Source organism: Benincasa hispida, chromosome 10 (genome assembly GCF_009727055.1).
Source record: "Benincasa hispida cultivar B227 chromosome 10, ASM972705v1, whole genome shotgun sequence".
NCBI classification, from domain to species: Eukaryota; Viridiplantae; Streptophyta; class Magnoliopsida; order Cucurbitales; family Cucurbitaceae; genus Benincasa; species Benincasa hispida.
In genome coordinates, this window is record NC_052358.1 from 36,047,651 (window position 1) to 36,053,650 (window position 6,000).

Genomic DNA, 6,000 nt, shown 5'->3' on the forward strand with positions numbered 1-6,000 from the left:
CAAGCGTCAAGCTAGTGTCAGGCTCAGTGTTGTGAGGAGCATTGCGATGCTGTAAGCATTACTGAAGTGTGTTGAATTGTTCCTCTTAAGGGGCAATGTGGTAAGTTGTCCTAAATCTTATTGTTATGTGGTTCTTTGGTGTCTTTTGCCTCGAATTAGCTCCAAACTTTTCGAATTAACTTTTTTTGAGTCAGGATTGGGATTTACCTACAAAAATAGACATTTTAAGCAAATAATTGAAGTAAAATTGAGAGAATTCGTACTAATAAGATAGCTCTTTACAAGACCTATCTGTTGGGGTTGATGCTCTAAATATCGTAAGGTCCTGTAGTTTTTAAACACATGTATGAACAAACACTTTGTGATTTATAATATGAGATATTTTATTCACGTCAGTTTATAAAATATGAGATATTTTAGTTGCATTAACCACAAACCAATAAACAAAGATCCATGGTTATTATTGTAACTTAAGCATGTATGTGGAAACATACAAGTGGATCGTACTTTAAGTGATAACCTAAATGGTCTGTAGTATATGAATAAAGGAGGGAAACCTTATCCTGGTGTCTACGAGTGTGGCTCGCTTTGTAGGTGTTACAAATGTTGTAAAGTGCTACAAATTGTCTAATCCTGATCATTCGTGTATTAGACATGCGAGCGGTGATGCTCTATACAAAGAAGTTTGTATAAGACCGGATCATATGTAACATGACCTTATTCTTGAGTGAGTTGTGAACACCTGCCTATGAAGGTGGTCGTTTGATTTGCATCGGTGCAAGTGACCAAATCTCAAACTCAAACCTACCACTTTGGGGATTCGTCTGATTGGGGAGCTAAAAACTGAGCTACACAAGACAAAATTCACTCATTTCCCAAAGTAAGGGCAAGTAGATAAATTGCTTCCTTAAGGGCTGATTCCGGGCTTGAACAATGTGGCGCCACACCTTCTTATGACCCGAGAAAGGTTTAGTCATAGTGGGACTATGATATATTGTTCATTAGAGGGATCGGTAGTACTTAAGGAGTTAGATGTAACTATAGGGGCAAAACAATAAATTGACCTAGTTGTACTTACGAGCAATTTGTGAAAAGTCATTGTACTGTTGATTGGTTATATTTGGTGGACACATAAATATATCTATAGTGCGAAGATTACAGCTATCGGTCTTTAGTGGAGTGTCTGACAGTTAACGGATGGTGAATATCGTGATTAAAGAGTTTATTTAGTTATTCACGTACCATTGGAGCTTCAACCTACAGGTCCATAAGGTCCCCTTGGTAGCTCAATGGATTCAAGTTGAGAATCAATTTTTGGGTTAGTTTGAAATGTTCGAAATAACAAGAGAGAATTTGATTATATATGATATAAATAAATTAGTTCAATTATATATAATATAATTGATTTGATTGGAGGAATTAATATAAATATGATTTATATTAAATTCCATAAAAGAGAAAAAGAACTATGATTTATATGTAGCATATGATGCAATATTAAAACTATAGGTTATAAATATAATATGATAAGTTAGTTATTATATTTATTTACAATTATTAATTATAAGATAATTAATTTTCTTTTTCTTCGATAACCAACCTTAATGTGTTGTTTTAGATGGTTTATGGCAACGGATGGATAAATATGAAAATAGTTTTCATTATTCATGGAACCAGGCTTCACGAAACAAGTGATTAGATTACTTGTTGAGAGAGTAAACGATAAGTCATCGAGTTTTCTATACGATAGTTATTCGCTTACTACACGATCGAAAATTAAGTCTATACCATAGAATTCTTCCTTCTGTCGTATACTCGAACGTCTACTCGATCATTTATTCCTCCATCCCTCTATCCAAATCCATACAGAGCTCACAACTCTTGGATTCTCACACCGAGAATACCAAAGTAATCGAGTGGTGTGTCCAATTCTGTTCGAGGGTCTATGATCGAGTTATATTCGCTAGTGATCCAGGATTTTCCAGATGCTCGCTGCGTTCGTGCTATTGGACGCGTTGGTGATAGATCGAGAGAAATACGTGAAGAAATGATTCTTCAAAGGTATTGTACTCGATCTTTTGTATTTTGTTTATGAAGCATGTTGTACTTTATCTTTGATGCATAATTGTTTCTGATCGATTATAAATGTTTATGTTTTTTCACAATGAAGTTTGGAATGATCCACTTCTGCTCACTGGTTCTCTACATTTAGAGTTCTTTCACTCTAATTTAATTAATTAGAAATTCAAAGTTTTGCTAACAAAAGGTTGAAGCTTATTTTTTAAAAGAAAAAGTCTTTTTCTTGCAAAATTATAAATGAAAAGACTACCTAGTTTTAGTTTACTTAAAAGCCAAAACTAATAGAAAGAAGACATCCAACTTTCAGTTCCTCTTCGCCCTACACTGGCCCGGTTATCGGTCTAGGATATACCTAACTTGCATTTGAGAAAGGCAATACTAACACAAGGGTGCCTTTTTATAATCACGCACACAAAATATAATTGGCATTTCTTTTACTTAGAGGGATAACTTTCACACTCGCACCCTCGGGAACTTATCACTCTTTTCTCGTGAGCCCTAGCAGAAACACGATGAAGATAGCCCTTTTCACCTCTGCCCATGCACAAACACACATATTAGTGAAGGTTATGTTAATTTTGCAAATTTGCTTTTTTTTTAGCAATTTTTTTTTTTTTTTTTTTTTTTTTTTTTTTTTTAATTTAACACTAGGCCCTTGTTATTCCTCTATATCTAAACTTTCCTCTAAAACAAGATGGTTGTTCTTAGACCAAAATTTGTCCTATCGGGGTGACAAATAAAATTAAGTAGATATGACATTTCCAAGAGTTTTAGATTCTAAATAAATCTAAAAGACTACGTATTTGATTTTTTATGAAATTAAAAAGAAAAGAAAGTTTCTTTTGAAATATGAGTTTCAAAATTTTGTTTGAAAATTTTAAAAGGTCTAAAATTTTATTTGTATCCTTACTAGAAAGAGTGTATCATCAAAATTTTATTAATAAGAATCAAGAAATTGTGTAAAAGAAATGATGCACAAAACAAAGTGAATAAAATTCTTGAATGAGCAAACATGAATCTATTGCATTCAAGGCATAAATGGTCTTTTGAAGCATAAAGAATTCAATAGACATGTTTTTCAAATAATCAAAATTACGCTATCAAGATGAATCAGAGTCTTAAATTTATTCAGATATGTTAGATCAAAGTTGCATAAATCTATGTAATCAGTCTAAGTAATCAACAATCTATTAACCCGAGCTCAGATGCTCAAGGGTTCCAAACATTTCAAACATGCATATATGATTCTATATGGATCATTATTAAGCAAAAATTTTTGGTGAGGCTTATTTTTTAAAGCTAATCAAAGAATACCAAAATGAATACAAAAAACATGCAATATTTACCCACCCGCAACTTAAAGATGGAACATTGTCCTCAATGTTTAAAATAAGTAAATGAATTCAAGAAACAAAAAGGAAGGGATGTAGAGAGAAACTTCCCTGGTTTTGTTGTTCATTTATTTGCTTGAGAGAGAATTTTCTTACTTTTGTTTTTCTTTCACGATGAGCATCTTTATNTATATATATATAGATAGATAGATAGATAGATAATCACCTACAAAAGAAAAAGAAAATAATCAATTATTCTATTTATTAAAAATGCTAAAATAAGAAAGAAAGAAGAAAAATGAAAAATTAGAAAAGAAAGAAAGAAAGAGAAAATTTGTCTTGTTGCAAATTTTTAGCGTCGTTTACTCGATATTGGTGAATATAGGTGTCAAGTATATGAGGAATTAGCTAAACATGAATTCAACTGGACTTGGTTTACATGCCTTTCATTGTAGATTTTGAGCTTGTGTCCGTTCACCTTGAAGATTTTTCCTATTTCAAGACTTTTTATTTCGACGGCACCATAAAAGAAAACATTAGTAATTTCAAAAGGACCTAGCCACTTGGACTTGAGTTTTCCAGGCATCAATTGTAATCTAAAATTGTAATGAAAAATGAAGTTTATCTCTCTTGCGCTGAAAATGAAACTACTGATTTTACATCTGTAGGTGTAGCTTTGCGATGCTGAGGCTAGCGTTGCAACGCTAAATCGTAAAAACAAAGCCAAAAAGCGTTGGGCTTGAGTCGTGATGCTGGGTTGTGCAAGACGCGCGCTCGCGTGGAAAGTTCGGTCAAAATCCAGAGCGTTACGACACTGGGTGAAGAGTTGCAACTCTGCCCTATATTTGCAGCAAATAGGTGTATTCTGTCTTTAAGTGTCAAGCTAGCGTCAGACTCATTGTTGTAGGGAGCGTTGTGATGCTGCAAGCATTGCTGAAGTGTGTTGAATTGTTCCTCTTGAGGGGCAAAGTGGTAATTTGTCTTGGATCTTCTTGTTAATTGGTTCTTTGGTGTAGTTTGGCTCGAATTAGCTTCAAATCCTGTGAAATAACTTCGTTTGAGTTGGGATTAGAATTTACATACAAAAATAAACATTTTAAGTAAATAATTGAAGTAAAATTGAGGGAATTGGTACTAGACCATTCATATGTATGGAACGGAAAAATAAATAAATGATTTATTTAAAGCAAATAAATGATGGAACTGAAAAATCTACAGGTAGAGCAAAATTTTCAGGAGTGGTAAAAAAAATTAATAAATTGAGAAACAAAGAATAATTGTTTAGACTGACTTAAACACCACAATTCATATGTATTGCATAGTCAAACAGGAAAGAAAAGGAACAACAAGAGTAACAAAAAACCAGTTGTTCCTTCGTGATCTCGGGAGTAATGCAACAAATTAAACATTAACTTAAAGATAGCCTTACAAAAATTAAGTTTCATAAACGCAAAAGTAAGACTAAAATGGAAGGAAATAAAAAGGTTCTATCTCCAGTAGTATTTTAACAACAAAATCCAAACAAGAAATAGCGAGATCGCAAGAATTAGAAGAAACCAAAGCACAGGAAGTAAATTCCAGAAAATTAAAACCTCAAATTGAGCTCGAAACACCCTTGAAAAACGAGGGGGGTAGAGAGGGGGAGAAGAATTCAGCAAAAAAAAAAAAAAAAAAAAAAAAAAAAAAAAAAAAAAAAAAAAGAAGATATGGCAATAGAAACAACAAAATGAAATCGAAATATCACAAGAAAGATAAGAAGAAAGCAGAAGAAATGGACAAACCCGAAACTAGACCACGTTCAATTACATTATTTTAAGTAGATCTTATTCAATCTTTCTGACTTGCAATCTTCAATCCATTACCTGCATAGACATAAATTATTTACCGACTGTTTGAATATATCTGAAAATTTAAACATACAAGTACTAATCACCACTCACAATTAAGAAATCAAACTACAAAAAAATAAAATTACTATATCAAGAATTATGGAAATACAGATCAAATCAGCAGCATCCCAAAATCCAAGTTCAAAATTTAAAGCTAAATATATAACAAATTTCTCCAATAATAAGAGGCCGACAAAAATCCAAGCAGTAGCAAAGACGATATTCAATCAATATATTGACCAATAACCATCACAAATTCGGCTTACTTGGAAATTATGGGTCTTTAGAACAAAAACCACACTTTGAGAAATACTGATTGGCCCTTCCAGCAACCACATGACGGCGATGGCGAGTGCAATGATCGTGACCTAGGGGAAGAGAAATCCATGGCTATAACATGAATACTCAAATATTATGTAGAGACATAAAAGTGGACCGAGTATAAGTATATAGCCAAAATGATCTATAAGTATAAGGATAGGGTTGGACATCTTATCTTGTGGACATTATGGATGCAGTCTGTTTTATATTTGATACAAACGATGTGATCTCGAAATCATTCATGTAGAGACATACGAATGGGGGCATCTTATGCAAAATATGTTTGCATAAGACCGGACCACGAAATAGTCCATTTTCTTTATAACGTAAATGACCTAAGGTAACTCAATTTCAATCCTAAGTTGACTTGAAATATAAAG

The 6,000-nt window shown here is 32.9% G+C and overlaps 1 long non-coding RNA gene across 1 annotated transcript; it reads right to left on the reverse strand.

Annotated features, from left to right (window-relative positions):
• Positions 1–3,805: 3,805 nt before the first annotated feature.
• Positions 3,806–5,509, reverse strand: LOC120088863. The gene is made up of 2 exons (XR_005485052.1): positions 5,192–5,509; positions 3,806–4,450 (listed from the first exon to the last, which is right to left on the reverse strand). It is a non-coding gene; the product is annotated as an uncharacterized LOC120088863 (long non-coding RNA).
• Positions 5,510–6,000: the final 491 nt, after the last annotated feature.